Genomic DNA, 22695 nt, shown 5'->3' with positions numbered 1-22695 from the left:
GTTTACTGTGCTGTCTTTCTCCGTCCCCACTCCAGCTTTTGAGTATCTGTGTGGAGCTAGGGGAGGGAGACGGGCTGGAGAAAATAAGCGTGTTTGACTCCAAGTCTGTTCAACTCATGTTGGGCATTTTTAGTGCAGTGAAGGCACACTCTTTATCTGAAAAGCAGGCCTTTAATGTTTTAATGACGAGCATCCCCAGAATATTTTTGTCATGTAAAAGAGGTGATTTCTTATGTATAAATAAGTGATTCTACTAAAGTCTTCATAAGGATTATTACAGGAAAAGGATTTACTGTAACAGGCCTGAGAAAACAATGGGAATAGTTCCAGCAGGAGTTTTTATTCCAAAAGTCTCTCTGCCCTGTGACCACCTTAATCCTCTCAGAAGACCTGAGGGCAGAGGGAGTTGGAGAAATCCTTTGCACGAACCTCTAATTTACAGTCTTGTTCTAAGTGCAGGGACATCTGAGGAGGCTGCAGGGAGGGCACACTGATACCTGCCTGGAAAGAGCTGAAGGTGTTGAAGAAGGACAAAGAGAGTATTCTAGAAGAGGAGGAGGGGGAGGCCGGAGGAGGCAGGTGGAGGGCTGCCTCTTGGTGATGTTCAAGGTACGCTATTGAAATACAGATAGCTCACAAAACGCTATTTCACATTTAACAGGGATTATATCTTGCAAATAATACATGTATTGTTTGTTCTATCTTTCACTGTAACCCTTTTCCCATAAGGGCTGGGCCCAGAGGACTGTCAGCCCGGGGAGGAAGGGCTTTAATGTCACAGAATCAAAGTTTGGTTTTCCACAAGTCACAGTGACGAGACTGGAGGGTTAGGACAGGGATGGCTCCGTCATGGGGAAAGGGGCTAACAACAATCTGATACAAAGGAGGTGCAAGCAAACAGAGACCCTGAGAGAAACCCCAGGACCACAAGTAAGGGGACTCAAGACTCAACTCATCTGCGGGGCGTCCTTCCCGAACATAAGGGTGGCTGGCGCTCGATCCGGGGACCCAGTGCTGCCACTTCCCGCGATTGGGGGTCCTGTGTGTGTCTACTTTTAACTTTTTATTGCCTTGGCGGAAAGAGGGGAGGAGGAAGAAACACTCCTGAACACACAATTACCTCCGAAGAGAGAGTGCTCACCTGAAAGAGACTTTTCCACAACAACCATGTGCTGTATCCGTCTCCAGTGGCAGCTTTGAAGCATCCTCCTCCTGCCTGTGACAGGGGTGTGGGGCTCGGGACAAGAAGAGCACAGTTTTAGGAAATAAAACATCCACACGTCTTGCAAGCCTCAGTCCTTAAATGTGTGTATATTAATTTATATTTTAAAAAATCCAACACCGAGTGCGGTGACTCATGCCTGTAATCCCAACACTTTGGGAGGCCGAGGTGGGCGGATCATGAGGTCAGGAGATCGAGATCATCCTGGTTAGCACGGTGAAACCCCGTCTCTACCAAAAATACAAAAAATTAGCTGGGCGTGGTGGCGGGCGCTTGTAATCCCAACTGCTCGGGAGGCTGAGGCAGGAGAATCGCTTGAACCCGAGAGGCGGAGGTTGCCGCGAGCCGAGATTGTGCCACTGCACTCCAGCCTGGCCAACAGCGAGACTCTGTCTCAAAAAACAAAACAAAACAAAACAAAAAAAACCCGAAAGGTTTTTGGTTTTGGTGGTGAGGTGAGATCTGGGTAATTGCTTTTTTTTTTTTAACTTACTTTTTTTCTTTTCTTTTCTTTTCTTTTTTTCTGAGACAGAGTTTCCCTCTTGTTGCCCAGGCTGGAGTGCAATGGCGCGGTCTTGGCTCACTGCAACCTCTACCTCCCAGGTGCAAGCTATTCTCCTGCCTCAGCCTCCCAAGTAGCTGGGATTAGAGGTGCCCGCCACGACACCCAGCTAATTTTTGTATTTTGGTCAGGCTGGTCTCAAATTCCTGACCTCAAGTGATCCGCCCACTTTGGCCTCCCAAAGTGCTGGGACTACAGGTGTGAGCCACCTGCCCGGCTCTGTATTGCTTCTTATTGTTCAAAACAAAACTAACTATAAGGCTGTCCACTTGAACAGACTGGAGACAGACACAGCACCAAGCCCTTGGTCCCTTCCTGCCTTCTTTGGGCTCCTGTGGTTATGTCTGGACCATAGGACCTCTTAGGAGCCAAGGTCCTGAGCGGACTGAACAGCTGACAGTGGAGAGGGGAGCAGGAAAAGTAAGGCAGTGCCCCCAACCCCTGCTGGCTGGGGAGAAGGAAGCCTGCCCCACAGTCCTCACCAGTCCTCTTGGTTCTGTCAGCAACCCAGCTCATCCTCCCAGCTGCACCCAGCCTGCCCTGCCCTGCCCTGCAGTGCCAGAGACTGGACGTGGGTCGCAGCCTTATGCACTGCCACTGGGAAGTCCTCCCACTGAGAACCCAGCTCCTCCTTCAGCTCTCCCTGGTGCTCCTCTGGCAGCAAAATCCTTGCTTCCTTCCCTATGCCACTTGGCCCAGCCCTGCTACCCTGGGCCTCAACACAGCCCTGCTCCCATTGCTTCCCCCAATTCTTGGTAGAGGTCCTAGTCCCCCACTGCTGTGCAACAGCTAGTGACTAGTCAATGCACAGTCACTCTGTGACCTTCCTAGAGGCCACAGGGGACTTTTGTTTCATGTTAGCAGGGGACTCTCGATGACTCGGTGAGGTACAAGAAAATAACTAGCATGTCTTAAGCCTCTGTGCAGTCTGCATTCAGTTCCCACGCCTGGGGATCTGCCACCATCGCCTCATAGGAAGGGCTTATTGCCCCCGGATTACAAGCAGAGACACTGAGGGCTAAAAAAAAAAAAAAATGGACCAGGCACAGTGGCTCATGCTTGTAATCCCAGCACTTTGGGAGGCCAAGGTGGGTGAATCACTTGAGGTCAGGAGTTTGAGACCAGCCTGGCCAACATGGTGAAACCCCATCTCTACTAAAAAATACAAAAATTAGCTGAGCCTGGTGGCAGGCACCTGTAATCCCAGCTACTCAGGAGGCTGAGGCACAAGAATTGCTTGAACCCAGGAGGCAGAGGTTGTAGTGAGCTGAGATCCCGCCACTGCACTCCAGCCTGGGCAACAGAGCGTGACTCCATCTCAAAAACAAAACAACAAAAACCAAACAAAACCTTTACCTCAAATCACATAGTGAGGACGTGGCAGGGCTGGAATTGGATTCCAGTTTTTCTAGGCGCTTCTCCACAGCTGCTCCCTTGCAAGCAAACTAGGCTGTCCCGTGGCCCCTCTACCCACCTTGACTCTAGTGGGTGGGAGTGGAGACAAAGCTAAACATACCTCTCCTCCTGTCATTACTTCTGAGGACACACATCATCCCAATCAGCTGTTAGTAGCCACTAAAGGGTGACAGAACTTTACAGCTTTCTAAACATTGGATAATTTGCATGGAGAAAAGCTAATTTGATAAGATACTTAGAAATTCTGTGTGATCTAATTTTTCTAAGCACTCAGGCCATTACTTTTGTCTGTAAATGTAATTGCTGCAGCTGAATATTTTTGCTCTTTCTTGCTACATGATTTATTTACTTACTTTTTAGGGTTTAATCATATCTTTGGCATTAAATATTAGGCTCAGAGTCTCTCCCAAAAGACATAACTTATAGTACCATGGGGACATTAAATTTAATCATCTTTGGCAATTATTTGATGCTATCCTGGAAAATTAGTTTAGGGCAGCTGCAAACATGTGGAGTCTTGAGTCTTTATCTACGTTATATTCGTGATAAAATGGGAGCTGAGACCCCACCACGCAACCTACTGACCTTCCCTGGGGCACCGTAACAATTCCTCCTATACTGAGTCTCCATCACAGTAATTGAATTGCAGGGAGCGCACGTGAAGCCTCCAAAATCTACGCTTCAGTGTCTGCTCTTTTGAGACCATTCATATTTCTCTTTTAATTATTACAAAAAGTAAAATCAATCATTTTTTGGAGTGGGAACCTCTTGAGGCTGCTGTTCTATATTCCATAGACATCCCTGTGGCTCCTGACAGCCTCCTCCTAAAAGAAGCCCATACCTTCACTTTTCATGGGGGTTGGAGATGGAATAAAGAAGTTGACATTTTTAGAGCAGGAGCAAGAGGTCCATCTCATAAATTATATACTTCTGTATCTAGACCATGAAAACACAGCTGAAGAGAGTTAATGAACCTGAAAACTGAGCATTGTATTTTCTCAGTCTTAGAAGAAATCCCATCTCTAGATTGATATGATGTTTCTCATTTCTGAACAGTTCACAATCTTCTCTCTGTCTCCTTTCTAAGGAGTCTTTATGTTTACAACTATTAAATGTGCTCTTTGTGAATAAGACGGGGAAGAAAGAAAACAGTTTTAAAGTATCCGGAAGGCAAGAATTTCAAACGATGATATTTTTCAGTAGAGCTATCCTACGAGACCATGGGGAGGAGGAGGCTGTATTTTCTTGCTGAGCTAATTACAGGAAGGTCCTGGAGTTGATGGAAGAGGGAGTTTACACTTCATCCTCTGCTGGGTCCTGCTGATGCAGGCTGCACGGAGGGCAGCACGTTGAATTAAGAGAAGGCCAAGGAAGATGCTTTCTTTCTCTGTCTTGTCCTCCTTCCCACACTCGCCTCTTCTCTCCCTAGCACTATTTTGCTAAACATGCCCCTGGGAGGCGTGTTAGGTGTATTTTTAGTGTATATTTTCTTTATAGCAGCCAATTGTCTCAGCTCAGAGGCGTTTACGGCGAGCACTTCTCTGCTTGTCCTGTTCAGAGAAACCTTTCAAAGAGATGGCCCCTCGCCCCTCTGAAGAAGCTCCCCTTGGGGGTAACTGCGCCGAGGAGCAGGCATGGCCAGGCTTATTTCAGCGGATGCTTCTCTTGGTATCCAAGGACAGAGGTGGGCCTGAGGCCCTCTTTCTTCTGAGTTAATAAGCACTATGGGATCTGATTAAATTGCTTTTCACATTTATTTCTATCAATGTCGTTGGACTTTCATTATCCAGGCCCTCACTTTGAAAAATTGCCTCCCTTATCTGTCAAGCTTTTATGAAACATGGGGATTTATGGAGTGTTTCAATAAAACCTTTGGATCATACTAGTGCAAAAATGTTGCCAGAGAAACATCATCAGAACTTCAGGTTTTCCCCTGTTTGGGGGGCTATTCTTCATTTGCTCAGAATAAACAACCAAACCAAGACCACAGGGCTGACCGACACATCTGGGCAGAGTAAATGCTTGTCTCCCCTGGGTTCTGTCAGCTGCTGGCTATGTCCACATCACCGTGTGCGTGTATTTGTGTGTGGAAGTGTGTGTCACACGTTTGAGCAGTCCTATTGGTGGCCACTAGCTTGCCACGGTGTCTCTTGGGCCCTGAAGATACGGTAAGTCTAAATTGAGATGTGCTGTGAATATAAAATACACACTGGATTTCAAAGATTAAGTATGAAAAAAGTGTATAATATCTCAATTGTTTGTATAATTGATTGCATGTTGGAATAATGTCATTTTGGATATAATGGCCTAAATAAAACATATTCTTTGAATTAATTTTACCTGTTTCTTTTTACTTTTTTAAAAAAATTTTAAACAGGGTATTTCTCTGTTACCTGGGCTGGAGTGCAGTGGTGCAATCATAGTTCACTGCAGCCTCAAACTCCTGGGCTCAAGTAATCCTCCCACCTCAGCCTCCCAAATAGCTGGGATCACAGGTGCAAGCCACCACACCAGGAGAATTTTTAAATTTTTGTAGAGATGGGAGTCTCACAAGGTTGCCCAGGCTGGTTTTGAACTCCTGGCCTCAAGTAATCCACCTGTCTCGGCCTCCCATAGTGCTGGGATTACAGGTGTGACACCATGTCCAGCCTTTTTTACTTTTTAATGTGATTACTAGAAAGTTTAAAATTACACATGTGGCTCATATTTCTACTGGACAGCTGGCACACCCACTACCTAAAACCACAATTTTAAGAGTCTGTGCATCTGTACTTTCTCTCCAGGCACCTAACACTTAACTGTAAATAGCATTTTGGGTCCAGATGAATCCAGTATGGCTTCTTACAATACTAGAAAATGTTATTTAGACGTTCTTAAATGTTTTTAAAGCGACAAGAAAAGGATTACTATATAATTATTAAATAATTGCACCCACACTACAAAAGGGGACCATGTATAGTGTACTGCATATTTAGGAGATGTATAATATATCTAAACATATAATTACACAGGAGATGTGGCTTAGCTTTGGTATCAACTTCCCATCCCTCCTCACTAAACATCTGATGATTTAGCCAGGTGGGAGTAAACACAGCTTCCTCTACCCCAGTTTTCCTGTTATTGGTCTCTCCAGTGCCCACACTGTTTTTACCCCAAACCATTCTGCTCTGAAATGCATGCCTCCTTAGATTCGAATTTTGGACACCAATCGCAGAGATAGCTCTCCGTCTATCTGTCTTACTCAGTTGAAGGATTCAAAATAGAACATCTTCAACAAATTTCTGTAACTATGCTTGCAACAGCATAGGCGCTAAGGAGGTTAACTCTGCCTACCCTGCTGTCTGCAGAAGGTTTTTGTACCTTTCTTGTCTGTTCTGAATTGCTGTGTCACAAGAAGTGTCACATCTCATCCTGGCTTTTTTGTCTGTGTTTCACTGTGAAGCTTTCACCCCCTGCCCCATTGTCCCAAATAGTTGATCCAAATGTTTAGCCAATAAAAACAGTTTTTTTCCTGGAAGGGAATTTCTCCACCGCCTTATACCGATTCAAGGGGCATCAAACCCCATACTCACATGCAAGCTGCGTAGAGTCGTCCACAATGTGCAGAAGTATGCGGAAAGTGTATTTTCAAAGTTTCTGGGGTCAAACCAATAGTTGGCATATCTAAGCCTTAGAAATAACAAACCAAGAGGGAGAGGGGTAGTTCTGTGAAAGAGCGTTTTGTTTTTGTTTTTCAAATTTCAAAAAAAAAGAACGAAAAGGGGCATTTGGCTGGCTAAGACAGCAATGTCTCTCTGCTTTTGTTATAATTGCTCAAGAAAATGTTTAGATTTTTCTAAATTCTTTTTTTTTTTTTTTTTTTTTTTGGAGACAGAGTCTCTCTCTGTCGCCCAGGCTGCAGTGCAGTGGCACGATCTCGACTCACTGCAATCTCTACCTCCTGGATTCACGCCATTCTCCTACCTCAGCCTCCCCAGTAGCTGGGACTACAGGTGCCCGCCACCATGCCTGGCTAATTTTTTATATTTTTAGTAGAGACGGGGTTTCACCGTGTTAGCCACGATGGTCTCAATCTCCTGACCTCATGATCTCCCAGCCTCTGCCTCCCAAAGTGCCGAGATTACAGGTGTGAGCCACTGCACCCAGCCTAGCCCACACTACCTTCTAACAGATTATGCAGCCCCTTGCAAGTAATTCGTGTTAACAAAAGTATCCAATAGGTAAACAACATAATGAAGGAAGGCATGTATATCCACTTCTTCACTGTTTCACTGTTCAACTGTATTCACTAACAGTAATCCCAGTTTTGAACAGTCATCTCTAGCGTTGGTTTTCTGATGCTCCAAGAATTCTCCAGTCATCCTAAGAAATATGAGAAAGTCCTTCAAATTTAAGCTGCATTCATTTTAATAAAAATAAACGCAGATGGTATAATTTATAGAAAGGGGGGCATATTGCAACATTATGCCTATATATTAATAGTATAGGTGGCTATATCAGTTTCTTAAGCCTAGGCTCGGCATATTACATTTATACTTTTGGGAAATCACCATTTATATTTTTTTTGGCGTAAGCTTTGCCTCAACATCGTCTGATTTTCGAAAGCAGCAAACCAATTCTTAATCCTAAATGTCTCCTGGGGCAAATATGGTAAAAGGCAAACATTCCAAAAATTTATTTTAGAGGCATTTCATATAGCGTCCTCGTAGTTTCTGCTGCACCCAAGCAACAAAGCTGAGGAAGCCCAGCGCTTCCACAGGAGCGACTGTGCTAGCAGGAGGCGGGTGGCAGGGAGTCCCTGGTTGCCAGCCCCACGTGTGAGGCTACCTGGAAAGACTCGCCGTTGTGCATTGTGCATTCGTTGTGCAGTCAGCTAGCAGCCCTGGAGATAAGTCCTGCCAGGTGTTTTCCTGGAGAAGAAGCAAATGGCTCTGGTGAAATGTTTGGTTTTCTGTTCGTTCTAAGTCCTGGAAAGGGAACAGAAACTCGTTTGAGTTTCTCAGTCAGAAGTGCTGGTGGAGAGCATTCTGCGCTCCTACTCTGCCGCCCGGGCCCCGCTGGCCTTGGGGCTCTGGGGACACGCCCTGGCCCTCTGGCACGTCCGGCTGCGCCTGGTTGCTCCGGGCTGGAGCCTGTGTGCCACCTCGCAGCGCTGAGCGCGTTCACGGGGCCCATCCCACGCAGACGCTCAGACGCTGCCATCCTCGCATTAGTGGCTGGATGGAGTGAGAGCGTCTGTGCGGAAGCGATGGGAGTTCCACGGCGCGTCCTCCTATGCAGCACGATCAGCACAGGCCCGCTCGGGCTTCCGAGGGGTGGGTCGGACTCAGCCTGCGGCTGGGCTGTGAGGGCAGTCCCGGCCCGCTCTTCTTCCTCCAGCGGTGGCTGCAGACCTGGGCTGGAGCGCAGGAGGGCGCAGGTGTCGGGGCCTCCTGGCAGGGAACGCAGGCGGGGCAGAGGCAGGGTGCGGTGCCCTCCTACAGTCGGCTCCGAACCGCAGGTACATCGCGGCTTAGAACCCCCAGCTCGTCCAGCCTTGGCTCAGAGCCTTCCAGGGTTACCCATCGCATTCAGCATCCATCTTGGCCTACAGGCCCTAATAACCTGCCCCTCCACAGACTTCCAGGCTGCATTTTCTCATCCTGTGCTTTCCGCCCCACACCCAGGCAGGGTGCGCTCTCCAGGCTGGTGCTCTCTGCAACCCTTGCCTGGGACGTTAATCCCCAGGGCACCAGGGGGTCTCCTCAGTGTCTGCACAAACATCATCTCAGGAGGATGTCCCTGGCCACCTCTGTAAAATAGACGGTCCCCACCAACCCTGAAACCCACCATTCTCCCTGCTTTTGCCTGGCTTTATTTTCTCCCGTGCCCCTTATCCTCACCTGGCAGTATCGGTGTCTGTTTGTTCATCTCTCATCTTCATGTGTAAGATCCAGGAGTGTGGGGATTTTGTCTGTCATGTGTCCTGCTGGATCCCAGCGCACTGTGCAGTACCTGGCACGTAATAGAGGCTAAGTCTGTCTTAACTATATTTTTTAAAAAATTAATTTTTCGAGACAGAGTCTCGCTCTGTCACCCAGCCGCTCTTGGCTCACTGCAATCTTTGCCTCCCGGGTTCAAGTGATTCTCCTGCTTCAGCCTCCTGAGTAGCTGGGATTACAGGCGCCCGCCACCACGCCCGGCTAACTTTTGTAGTTTTAGTAGAGACGGGGTTTCACCATGTTGGCCAGGCTAGTCTCGAACTCCTGACCTCAAGTGATCCTCCTGCCTTGGCCTCCCAAAGTGCTGGGATTACAGGTGTGAGCCACCCGGCCCAACCTGTCTTAATTAGATAACAACTGTGGAATGGGAGAATGAATCCTTGGGAAAGCAGGGCTGTATTGGTCAAGGCTATTACTAGAGGAAATTCTCACATTAACCCCTAGATTCCCTAAGACATTTCTCTGTGTTTGTCTTTAAACCAACCATCATTGCATGTCAGAGCTCACCTCAGATGGGCATGGGGCGTCCCTTCCCCTGCTGAGTCTCCTCACCCACCTCTTCTCCTGGTTCAAACCTCACTCCAGCAGAACCCTGCCAGGGTGAGACCTTTCTCCAGAGGGTGAGGGTGCTGTGGTCCATCTTTGCTGTGAGTGGACCCAAATACCTTCCAAGTATTGGATCTCCAAGCCTCAGGCTGGTGCACCTTGTCCTTCCGCACAAATCCCCACCAGCAACATCTGCACTTCCAAGGTTTGTTATGTTCAGACTCCCCTGCCCAAGAGAGGGTGTGAGAGGCCGAAACACTGGGGCAAGAGAGACGAAAATGACATTTTGCCAAAGCAGGAGCATGCAGGACAGTTCTCCCTTTTTCTTGCTTGTAGCTCTCACAAATACCTGAAATGTGCCAGGCCTGCAGCATCCTGAGAGAAAGAGGAATGGCCTGGACAGCTGAGGTTCTGCTCCAGTGCCCCATAGAAACAGGATGTCCAGCATATCATGTTCCCCTGGGGTATAAAGGCAGAGCGGGCTGGTTTTCAGGGACCCTCAGCTGGAGTGCAAGTGGAGCCCTTTCAGACCAGACTCTCTGCTCCAGCAGCTTTCCCGAGCCTTGGGAGACTGGAGACTGGCTGGTGATGAGTCCTAGGCTTTGTTGTCCCTGACTGCTTATCTGTAAGTAATAAACCTGCTTCATGTCACTTCCTGCATGTGAGTGTGCTCTGTCTCACCGGAATCAGACAGGTTGGAAACCAGTGCTCAACGAACCTGCTTCCTAGGCTGCTGCTCTATAAACAGGGGTAAGGACTCCATTCGTCAGGGGCGTGAGTCATTTCTCTGGATTGAAGTCTGAAAAGCATGTCCCTCTCCCATCCCCCTATCAAGTTCCCTTTCTGAGCATCATCCATCTGCCTGGCACTGGCTCCCAGGCCCCACCACCCCACTGCCAGCACAGTCCAGAGGGCACCAGGGACATTGTCTGTCCAGGTTCTGGGGCCAGTTCAAGGGAATCCCGTCATCATCAAGAGACCAGGTGCTGCATCTTTCAGGGTTATGGGGCCGAGGTGGAGGCCACTGTACTAGGCGTGTTCATGGTGTGGGGTCTCAGCATGCCCAGCCTGGCACATCCATCTGTGTGCCGTGCTCCAAGTCAGTCCCTGCTCCCATCACAGTCTGGGGCAAGAGGCAGGGTTGCCGGGGTAAAAACCCCTTCCCTCGTTAACAGACTTCCCTGGAGCCCCTGCTCTTCACAGAGACAATCTGGCATCAGACATGGTCTATGCAAGTGGAGCTTCAAAAGGAAAGAGGTGCCCATCCCTGCTCTCCCCAGGGCATCCTAGGCTCCTATACAGATTTGCCCGCTCCTTGATAACATCTTTGTTTTTTTAAAATTGGAGTATAATTTACATAAAACAAGACACACAGGTCTTAAAAGTTCAGTGAGTTGGCTGGGCGCGGTGGCTTACGCCTGTAATCCCAGCACTTTGGGAGGCCGAGGTGGGCAGATCACGAGGTCAAGAGATTGAGACCATCCTAGCCAACATGGTGAAGTCCACTCTAAAAATACAAATATTAGCTGGGCATGGTGGCACGCACTTGTAGTCCCAGTTCTTTGGGAGGCTGAGGCAGGGGAATTGCTTGAATCAGGAAGGTGGGGGTTGCAGTGAGCCAAGATTGAGCCATTGCACTCCAGCCTGGAGACAGAGTGAGACTCCATCTCAGAAAAAAAAAAAAAAAAAGGAGTTTGGTGAGCCAAATTTGGACAAATACATACACCTGTGTCACCTCCACACCAGTCAAGACATAGAGTGTTCCCGTCGCCAGTATGTTCTCTTGTCCCTTCCCTGCCCTGGCCCCCTCTCCAGTTTCTATCACCATAGCTTAGTTTAGCCTATTGTAGAAGTCATGCACATGGGACAGGCGATAGGTTCTCTCAAGATTTCCATGTTGCTGTGTGTCTCAGCAGTCCTTTTTATTGCTAAGTAGGATTCACTGGCATGTACATATCCTGATTTTTTTTTTTTCATTCACCCGTTGATGAAGGTCTGGACTCTTTCCAGTTTTTTGCCCTTATGAATAAAGCTGCTATGAACATTCTTGTATTCTCCCCTGAGTAGGCATGTGGTAGCATTTCTTGATAGTTTTAACTTGCATTTTCACGATGACTAATGATATTAGCACCTTTTCATGTGCTTATTAGCCATTCATATATATTCTTTTCTGAAGTGTCTGTTCAAATCTTGTGCCCCTTTTAAAGAATTGGGTTGTTTGTTTTACTATTGTTAAAATGAGGGCACTTCTTGGTCAGCTACATGTATCGTTAATAGTCTCTTCCAGTATATTCCAGTATCTGTTTTGCCTTTTCTTTCTTTCTTTCTTTTTTTTTTTTTTTTTTCTGAGATGGAGTCTCACTCTGTCACCTAGGCTGGAGTGCAGTAGTACAAATTCTGCTCACTGCAACTTCCGCCTCCCGGATTCAAGCGATTCTTCTGCCTCAGCCTCTCAAGTAGCGGGACTACAGGTACGTACCGCTATGCCCGGCTAATTTTGTGTGTGTGTGTGCGCTTTAGTAGAGATGGAGTTTTACCAGATTGGCCAGGCTGGTCTCGAACTCCTGACCTAGTGATCCGCCCACCTTGGCCACCCAAAGTGCTGGGATTACAGGCGTGAGCCACCGTGCCCAGTTGCCTTTTCATTTTCTTACAAGTCTTCCTGGTATCCGTCATAATGTCGTTTCAGGAACCCTTGTGACAGTTTTAGCATTTTTTTTTTTGAGATGGAGTCTCACTCTGTCACCCAGGCTGGAGTTCAGTGGCACGATCTTGGCTCACTGCAACCTCTGCCTCCTGGGTTCAAGCAATTCTCTGCCTCAGCCTCCTGAGTAGCTGGGATTACAGGCACCCGCCACCACGCCTGGCTAATTTTCGTATTTTTAGTAGAGACAGGGTTTCACCATCTTGGCCAGGCTGGTCTTGAACTCCTGGTCTCATGATCCACCCGCCTCAGCTTCCCAAAGTGCTGGGATTACAGGTGTGAGCCACTGAGCCCAGCCAACAGCTCTAGTATTATCTGTTATGATTATTTTGATGTTGCTCAGAATTTACTTAATGGCCGCTCCTTAAAACAGGGGCTTTGGGTTCTGTCCTTTTTTTAGGGGGTGGGGGCAGACAGGATCTTGCCCTGGGTCTTGTTCTCTTCACCTAGGCTGGAATGCAGTGATACAATGTCATAGCTCACTGTGATCTTGAATTCCTGGGCCTAAGCAATCCTCCTGCCTCAGCCTGTGGAGTAACTAGGTCTAGAGATGCAGGCCACCATCCTTGGCTAACTTTTTTTTTTTTTTTTTTGCAGAGACGGGAGTCTCATTATGCTGCTTAGGCTAGATTCGAAGTCCTGGCATTAAGTGATCCTCCCGTTTTGGCTTCCCAAAGTGCTGGGATTACAGGCATGAACCACCGCACCTGGCCAGTTTATAGTCTTTAGACCTCTTCTTCCCACCCTATGGGCAGAACTCAAAGCATTCCCCTGATTGACAGCATTTGTTGATTGATGGATTGGCTCTTCTACTAACTCTGCAGCCAAATTTACAGATCTTTCCTCTGTTTCCTATTGGATTATAAGCTGGCTTTTCGAGGATTTAGGATTAAGTACAGTCTTCCAAAGATAATTGGTTCTCAGAAGTTGATATAAGTTCTTTTGGTAAGTTCTTTGATGTAAGCCCCATAAGAGTGAAGGTGTGGTTCAACACTGGTCTCCTGCACTCTGTCTGTGCTGTGCGCAGTGCCTGACACACAGTAGGTACCTGTTAGATACCTTGGAGGCACTGAGTGAATATGCTGTAGAAGCAGTGGTACATGGTCCTCCCAAGACCAAAGTGAAGGCTCACAGTCAAGCTGTAACATGGTTAACAGAGTTCAATATTCTTGAAGTTACTGGTAGGAGGGAAGTGCCTGGGAGAGAGAGAAAATTGCTGTGTTCCTGTTTTTCAGTCTCTTGGGTTTAATCTATCTCTCCTCTTTGATTAGAAATCAAGCATTTCCTCATGTGTCTTTGATATTACCCAGTTATCTTTTGAAATGAGTTTTTGAATACCTAGGGTTTCTGGGGTTTTAGGCAAGAAATTTGCAGATGTTCATTTCTGATCCTGCAGTACTCACCTGAGAATGTCATTATGCATAATAAGATCTAATTAGTCCTCTTAAATCAATCTTCAATGTCCCCCATAAATCCACAGCTTTCATACTTTAAACTGAAGCCATTTATTTTTCAAGAAAGGGGTCAGAATGTTTATTAAGTTGATCTATGGTCTGTATGAATTATGTAAAGAGAAACTGGATTTTCATATTTCCAGTGATGTAAATGACAATGTGATATCTCAGATTATTTCCAATGGGTCTTAGTGACAGAAGACAGTTCTGTCCTTGACTCTGACATTTACGGCAGGTAGGATAATTGCCATCTAATAAATATGATGTACCTGAGAGCAGCGAGCAGACTGCAGAGTTGAAGGGCAAAGCCATCTTCAGATTTCTATGGTGTCTCTCTGTCTCTCTCATGAAACTCTGTGGAGAGTCACTTCCAGTGGTGGAGCTTGGGCCATTCGTGGCCAGTAAACCGTGGAAGGAGTAGAGATAACATCACACCTTGGTCTTTCTGAGCTTCCGGTTAGCTGTGTTCCCTTTCTAAGTAGAATGCATCTGACGTTGGGCAGAGGCGCAGGCTGAGGGGCCTGGCTCTGCAGGATGAGCAAAACACTTCACCTCCTTCGCTCCGCCCCGGGCCAAAGAAGAGACACCTGCCTCACGGAGTGCCAGCCTGCGGTGGTTACTCATCTCTGTGTGTTCTCTCCTGCCTGGGTCTGCCTGGCTGGCTCCTGGTTTGGCCCCAGCATGGTTCCACTTTTAACCAGGAGGGAGATGATAACGATCAGCTCAGTAGTTGCTCATTATGCTGATTAAGCGCTTCTGTGGCAAGGAGGGGCCTTTGCAGCTGCGGAGGGGCAGGAGAAGAATCTATCCCGCCCACCTTTACAGTTTTCAGGTCCCACGGGAGCAGGGGTCATTGGGGGTTGCCACAGCTCGCCTGTGTGCTGGCGGTGGAGGCCACGAGGTCCATCCTGCCGGTGATGCCCGTAGGCTCGCACTGTCCCTGGCAGGTGGGGGCAGTCACAGAAAACCCCATCTGCATGCAGGTTGAGCAGCTTTCTGCTCCAGCCCCTTTTCTTTCTGTGTGACAAATAACCCCAATTATCCTCAGGTCGATCATTTAGCTGCAGTGTGGAAAGGGTACTGACTTCCCGGCCAGCTACGGCCGGATTGGAGGCATCCAATGGGACTAGGGTTTTAAAAGCCCCACATTCTTATTATAGCTTCTGCCAAGATCCCTGGCTGCCAGGCCCTGTCGCAGCGCCGTGAGCTTACCCCTAAAACGATGCGGGCAGCCCTTAGGAAAAGGCTCTCAGCTCTCCTTGCTGAGATATTTATAGGCTCCTTGACTGCAAAGAGGAGATTATGCAGCGGCCTGAGGGATTTGCATAAATGTGGCGCCTGCTTAAACATTTAGTCCCAAGCTCATCCAAGGCCTCACCTCCCCGTTTTTGTGATGCAGTTCATTAAACAATGACAGTTCTGCTGCTACTGTGCAGCTGACTTGTCACAAAGGAAACGTCCTGTAAGGAGTTGGGAGCAACCATTTTTACAGACTGGGAATTATGATAAACAGGCCTCTGAAGTCAGAAGAGTGGAAATGATTGGGATGCTGAGAGGAGACAGGCAGAGAGTAGAGTTGGTCTCCAAGGCAGGGCTCTGGGAGGTAGAAGGGGAACCCCACAGGAGGCTAATGGGGGCAGTGAGTTGGGGAGGGAGCCTGGGAAAGCAGGATCTTGTGTGGGGTCCCTTTCGCCTCTGCCGATAGCACAGTTCACATGGACAGCGGGGAGGCAGAAGCCACTCACACAGGTGAAGGGGAGGGGACACAGGACACAGTGGCCTGTGCACAGCCAGAGATATGGGGCATAGTGGCAGACTGAGAGGAGATGGACAGCTGGGATAGACCGACCTGCCACCTCCAGGCCTTATCGTTCCAAAGCGGGCGTGGGGAAGGGGAGTTAGAGGACCCTCCTCCACAGCTTGGACCTGCTGGCGGGTCCAGTCAGGGTGTAGTTCAGGAAACAGAGGCCCCTCTACTGTGCCAGGGAACCAGGAGCCCGTAACATCACGGGGTGGCCGAGAGAAGAGCAACCTAGGCGTCCCCCTAAACTCCCAGTGTCAGGGTCACACAGCATGGCCGTTGTCCAGGGCAGGGAGCAGCTGCACTCCTGCTAACTCCAGCCACCACCGCCTCTCCTCTGACACTGCGGCACTGTGCCAGCCCCGGGACAGGGGCCTCTGCCCACGGAGCCACCACTCCTGCAGAAGGTAGGCTGACCTCAGCTACACTTAGAGCACTAAACACGGCAGAGCCTGGGATGCAGTCAGGCCCCATGCCCTGCAGTGTAGGGAAGGGGTTTTGGTGGGTGGGGGGGATGTGGCAGACGAGAGCCACTGTGCCCGAGAGGGTAATGGGGTGGGTAGCATTCTGCTGCCTCACAGGCCTGAGAGTGGTTGTCGTATCCTAGCCCTGGCTGTTAGGACTGGCCAGGGCCCTCTGACTTCCCAGATTCTCCTTCCCAGACCTGCTCCTTGACCTCTAGAATACCCTCAGCTCACAAGAACCTGACTGGCAACCTGGACTCAGACATTTTGATAACGTGTCTTTTTGAGGTGTGTGGAGTAAATCCTTAGGATACTTTGCAGTTACAGCTGATTGAAAATGGAGAATTTTGCAGTGAGCCAAGATCGCGCCGCTGCACTCCAGCCTGGGCGACAGAGCAAGACTCTGTCTCAAAAATAAATAAATAAATCAATAAATAATAAAATGGAGAATTTAATAATACACATACTTAGAAACTGAAAGTGCAGAAACATAAAGAACTGAGCTGTTGGTAACTGAATACACGTGTCTCCTGGACTTGATCTCCTGGAGTCCTTTGTCTGCTCCCTGTTGGGCTGGTTACATGTTGCATGAATGTGCCTTTGGAACAAGCAAAAAACAGAGCTGAATGTTGATAGAACTTCCATGGCCACACCCAGGTCCCTCATTTTCCTAAACCGGGGAGGGGAGAGAATCAGGACCATCATACTTACCTTTTCTCTCCACTTCCCACCCTTGCTTTTGTCTCTCTATAGCCTTTTAAGAACCTTGTGAATAGATAATACTCCATTTTCTAAATTATGAAGATCTAGTAAAGTTAGCTTTGGTGCTGAAAACCACTGCAGTTAAACTCCTCTCTTGAGTCAAGATGGCTCTCCTGAGGCAGCTTCACTGAGTAGGTGTGTGGAGGCCGAGGGCCGGACACCAGCCCCAGGATGATCCCTTTGCCACCCTAGGCCTCAGTTTCCCATGTGTCTGTAGATGATGGTGTTCCTGTCGGGTCTTTAACCAACTTCTCACATTTTGTGATTTTCTCTGAGATTATAATTTATTTATAAATGTTATATATGTCATATATATGTGTATGACATATATAACATATATATGTCTTCGTAGTTAATTTACATGCTCATTATAGAAAATTTAGAAAAAGTTAAAAAAAATTAAGAGATTACTCATAGTCCAGCACCCTAAGGAAGCAGGTATTAATATTTTTAGAGTAGAGGACATCCTTCTAGTAAGCTCTTCAAACTTGCTCCATTTCTATAAAGAACTAGGTATGAAGAAACCTATTTGTCCTCTGCTTGAACAATAGTGGTTTCATATATATACAAATGTACACACACATGCATATGTATATATACACACGCACTTTATTTCAGGGCAGACTTTGTGACAGTCGTTTCTAACCATCAAGCCCTCGCAGACATCCTGAAGCCTGCACACCCCCGTGGTCTCCCGGGATGCTGTTGTTGTTTTGCTGTCTTTGCAGAGATGGAAGACTCAGCAGCCCTCTAAGCTGTTGCCTTGGAACCAAAATCCAAGGGAAGGAGGAGGAAAAGCAGAGCACTGTCAGTTACCATCACATGCTGTGCCTGACTGGGGTCTTCTTATTTCTTCCGTGTTTCTAAAATTTCCTTGGAGCTCTAGGTTGGTGCTGAGATTCTATTTGCTTTAAGACAGTGAAAGCAGAGAACCAGAGCTAGTGATCTTAGAGACCGCCATCTGGATGAGGACGCTGAGCCTACCGCGTGGGGGCCCAGGTCCCGGTCTTAGGAATCCAGCCTAGATTCCCCGACAGCAGTCAGCCCTCTGAGGTGTGCACAGCACTGCCTTGCCACCGGGCTGACAGTGAGGCCAGCCTTGAGTTAGGCTTTCCAGGATGCTGGTATTTCCCCTAAAGGACCAGCGGATACCCTTGGTGTCCTCTATTAATAGAAGGTGTATAGGATGTAAAGTTTGTAGGTCAGAGAAGGCGGTCCTTCCCAGCCACTTGCTGTTGTTCAAGGAAAACCCTGGGAGCTGTGCAGTGTTAGTTGATTCTTGGTGAGCGTGTGTGTACTTATGCACACAAACACCTATGCACACAGATTCCCAAGCTGAGGCTGAATGCCCTCTTGAAGCAACATTTCTGGGAAATTGTAGGTAAGTTTGTAAAAATATATGCTAAGGGCAAGCCAAGAGGCTCATTCAGCACAGGGATGGTTTCCTTGACATCATTTGTCATCGCTGATTTTCCTTCCTTTGGGGTCATCTTGCTCATCTCTATTGGGTCTGTGTGTGCTTGTTTGGTGGGTTTGCAAGCAGCCTGTGTGCATGGCAAGCCCTCAGGGCCCCTGGACTTGGAAGGCTTCAGGGAAAGAACAGGGAGGCACTGAGGTTTCCTACTGGTCTACCCATTGAAACCATTCATCATGCACACTCAACTATATTTCAAACACTAGTTGATATTGTCATGGCTAATAAAAGCAATAATATGTGTAATAATTGAAAAATATTCCTCAGTTCATAGTAGCTTTGGATGTTGTGGATTTTCTACAAAATATTAGGGGAGAGTGTACAATTCTGGACATTAAAAAGTAGTCAATCCATATTATCAAAATGTGGGGCACTGACCTCACTTTCAAGCCTTGCATTTAAGGTCTGGTGGGCCCATGGACTTGTTTCCCTTTGGTTGATTCAAACAGAAGTGATGCCCCTCCGGTGTGGGATCAGACTGGAGCCATGCATGCATTCCCAACAGTGGGGATCAGCTGACCGTGGGGCTGTCAGGGTGGATGTCTTGTCCCTGAGACTACCCCTCCCTCATTAGGGTCCTAAATGTCCAGTCCTCCTGTCATCCTCACAGACCCTCCAGCCCCGAGAGTCTGGTTTCCTGGCTTGTAGGGGAGGGAGGCAGAATGGCTGGGCAGGGCCGGGCAGCCATCTTGTCCCTTCTCAATCCGTTTCTCTCCCTCTCCCAGAGGCACAAGCACAGCCTTTCACTCACAGAGCTTGCTTTGGACAAAAGTTATCAGGCAAGGAAAATATATTTTCAGATCTCGTTCTCCACCCCTGACTTCCCTCCTCTGAGACTCCAAGGTGCAGGCGAGATAAGGAAACATGTTACTCTTCCTACCAGTCAGAGACACAGACACAGCCTTAAGCCAAGGGCAGTCATTTGTAATAGCTGAATTTCCTGCATCAGCGACAGAGGGAGTAAGGCTGGAATGGATGTGTCTGAGAAAGAGACACACCCTGGGCCCCTTCAACCAGACCGCATTGTAGGGGTCTCTTCCACCTGGTAAAGTGCATGATCTTGTGTGTATAGCCCGGTGGATTTTTCCGTGTGCGTGCACCTGGGTCATCACCACTCAGATCAAGACAGATTTCCACACCCGGGAAAGTCCCCTGGTGCCACCTCCTGTCCCCAAAGCCCCTATTCAGGTGGATGCATTTTTCCCATTTACAGATGAGGGGGCCAAAGCTTGGAGAAGGCAGGACAGCAGGCCTCACACCTCCTCCCCAGCAGCGAATCCTCATGGACAGTGCCCTCTCCCGTGAGACAGAGCATAGTGCAAGACTGCTTTGGAGTCCTGGGGAAGAAAAATCCATTTGCTTTTGATCCCAGGGATACTAGGATGGGGTGGGGGTGCTGGGATGGTGAGGGGGTGGAGGGATGTGTTGGGGGCCCTGGGAGGGGGTGGAGGTGAAGGGGCTGGCAGGCTGTTGCCTCTGCCTGCCTCAGGGCGACCACCTGTGCAGACAGAACTGGTGCCAACTGCAGGCAGCCCACCCACCCACGCTGCCCCTGTGCCAGAAGAGCCAGGGCCCATGGCCTCAGGACAGGAGGCACCTCCTTGATGTCCCCTTTCTCCTTTCTTGGCAGCACCTTCCTCCCCTTGTCCACCTGCTGGAGTGTGCGCCCCCCACCCCCATGCCAACCTAAGACCCTCTCATGCCGTTCCCCTAGGGCTGTGCAGCCACATCCTTCCCCTCTGGCTTGTGCCTGTTGGGTCCCTGGGCTCTGAGTGAGACCTGGAGGTCTTCCAACTATGCTTGTATATCCCCGGGGGCTGGGAAGACGCTGGAGAGCCACCCACTCCTGGGGCTTTTGATCTTGCTTCAAATTACGGTGGAACCTTTGAGCATTTCCTGCTCCCTCCCTCACAGAATGCCCTGTGCCTGGGTTTTCTTTTCTTTCCTTCAGGAGCCCTGGGAGAACTCAACACAGTGGGGTCCACACCAGCAGCGCCCGGCTTTGCTGTGGCCTTTCTTTCAGCAGGTATGCAGCTTCAGAAACGAGAGCATGGAGGATGAATGCAGCAGAGGCCCCCACGTGGCAGCAAGTCTGCCAGAAACACCTGCCGTCTGCTGCCCCGCATGCGCGAGGGGGAACAGTCCCGGGGTTTCTTGCTCAATGGCTATAGAACTGGCATTAGAACAAACAGCTTGAACTTCCCTGCAGGCACCTGGGTACACACACACAGGCACATACAAGAGATACAGATACCCATGCATGTGCACTACAAATTCCCAACGGATTTTCTTCCTTAAATGGAGGTGTAATTTCTGACAAATCGTTATCTAGTTAGTGGCTTGAGTTAGGGCAGCCTGGCCAAAAAGGGTAACTGCGAGTAATAGGAAAAAAAAAAAAAGCAACGTAGTGTCTTTTACAAGGAGATATTTTTCCCCTTCCCACAATACTAAATTGTGACTTTGGTTTAGGGATTCGGCAATAATTGGTAAGTGTAATTCTTTTGGGCTTATTCTCATGATTGTTGCTTCATGGCTATAAAATGGCTGCCACAGTTCCAGACATCGTGTCCGTTTCATGTGAGTGGGTTGGATTCTAGGCGTGCTGCACTGAGCTTATACGAGAAGAGAGACTTTGAGTTCTAAAGTGTCAAGCACTGTGTTTATTGGCTGTATCTTTTTTAATCCTATGATAACTCTGTAAGGTATATACTAATGTTATTCCCATTTTAGACATGAGGAGACTGAGTCTTAGAACTGGTAAATGGCAGAGCTTGGATTTGTACCCAGTTCTCTCAATGCAAAGTCTTTACCTTTAGATGTGACCTGAACCTTCACACAGTAGGGTGTGAAATGTGCTGTAAGGGAAAGGCAGAGAAAATGCTATGGAAATTCTTTAAAAAGTGAAAGATTTCTTCCGTTTAAAAAGTGGATTTTTAAACAGATACATCGAGCCAAATGAAACTAATATTCTTTTCTGAGTACAACCTTCTGGTGTGTTAGACATCCCTGTGGGTTGTATTTGATGGGTAAATGCACCCACAGAACTAAGGTTATTGAAACGGGGGCCTCTGTTGATGTGCCTGGGGCTCCGTATTGATCCAGTCCTGTTTGACACTTTTTAATCAATAATTTTAAGAAAGACATAGACAAAATGCTTTAGAAATTACGGAAAGCACAAATCGGGGAGGGATAGCCCATGAGCTGGATATTGAAATAAAAATTTCACAAGATTTTGGCAGGCAGGAGCCTTGGGGTTTAAATAAATAAAATGGAATATCGTAGGGATTCATTTAAGGTCTAACACTTAGACTTGAAAAATGAACTTGAGACTTGGGTTCAGGAGTCCTGGCTTCTCATTAAGCCACATGGAAAGGCATAGCTGAGCACAAAGCAAACTAGCAAATACTGTTGGTCCAGCTTCCAACAAAACCAACACTAGGAGGCATTCTAGTTGAAGACTATATTCTTTGTCATGTGTGTTCTCTGAAGTCCCTGGTCCTGTAGCTCGTGGTCAGCTAGATGTTTGACTGAGATTTCCACAAATGCTGTATTTAAGTCATCAGTGCTTTTTTTTTTTCCTTTTCTTGCTTGCTGTAAATCTTTGACTATTTCCCAGAGTTCCACAAAGTTGATTCTGACGGCTTTTGCTCATCTTTGTGTGCGTGAAGGACAGGTCCTTGGGGCTGCAGCATGCTGTGTAGAATGGAGGAATCGGCCCTCATTCAGCCCAGCCAGGACATTTCTGCTAGATCACATGCAGCCCCAAGTGCGTGGGACTAACTGGAGGACAGCAAACTGGCAACTGTGGCACTCAGCCTGGAAAGGAGGAGGTCCAGTGGAGAGAGGTAGCGTAGTGGCTGTTTAAAGATGGTGATGCTCTGACATCTGAGAGCTCCAAAGAGAAAAGTTAAGGACGCACGTGGGAAGTCTCAGAGATTCTAATTTGGGGTCAATGTTAGGAAACCTTGTGCAAAGAGGGAAGAGACTATCAGTGGAGTGCTGGCCTCTGCATCTTACGAGCTGCTTGAGCATCCTGTCATCTGCCTCCGATGCTGCCCAGCAATTCCTGCAGGTGGTGGCAGCAAAGTGAGGTGATGAAGGCCCTTTCCATCCTAAGACACTATCACTTTTTTCCACTCTAGTCTTCAGCTTCTTGTGGATTTTTTTTTTTTTTTTACAGTTTCACTCTTGTTGCCCAGGCTGGAATGCAATGGTGCAATCTCTGCTCACTGCAACCTTTGCCTCCCAGGTTCAAGCAATTCTCCTGCCTCAGTCTCCCGAGTAGCTGGGATTACAGGCATGCACCACC

This window comes from Mandrillus leucophaeus, unplaced genomic scaffold, assembly GCF_000951045.1.
Source record: "Mandrillus leucophaeus isolate KB7577 unplaced genomic scaffold, Mleu.le_1.0 Scaffold214, whole genome shotgun sequence".
In the NCBI taxonomy this organism is placed as follows: Eukaryota; Metazoa; Chordata; class Mammalia; order Primates; family Cercopithecidae; genus Mandrillus; species Mandrillus leucophaeus.
Note: the sequence above shows the minus strand (reverse complement) of the source record.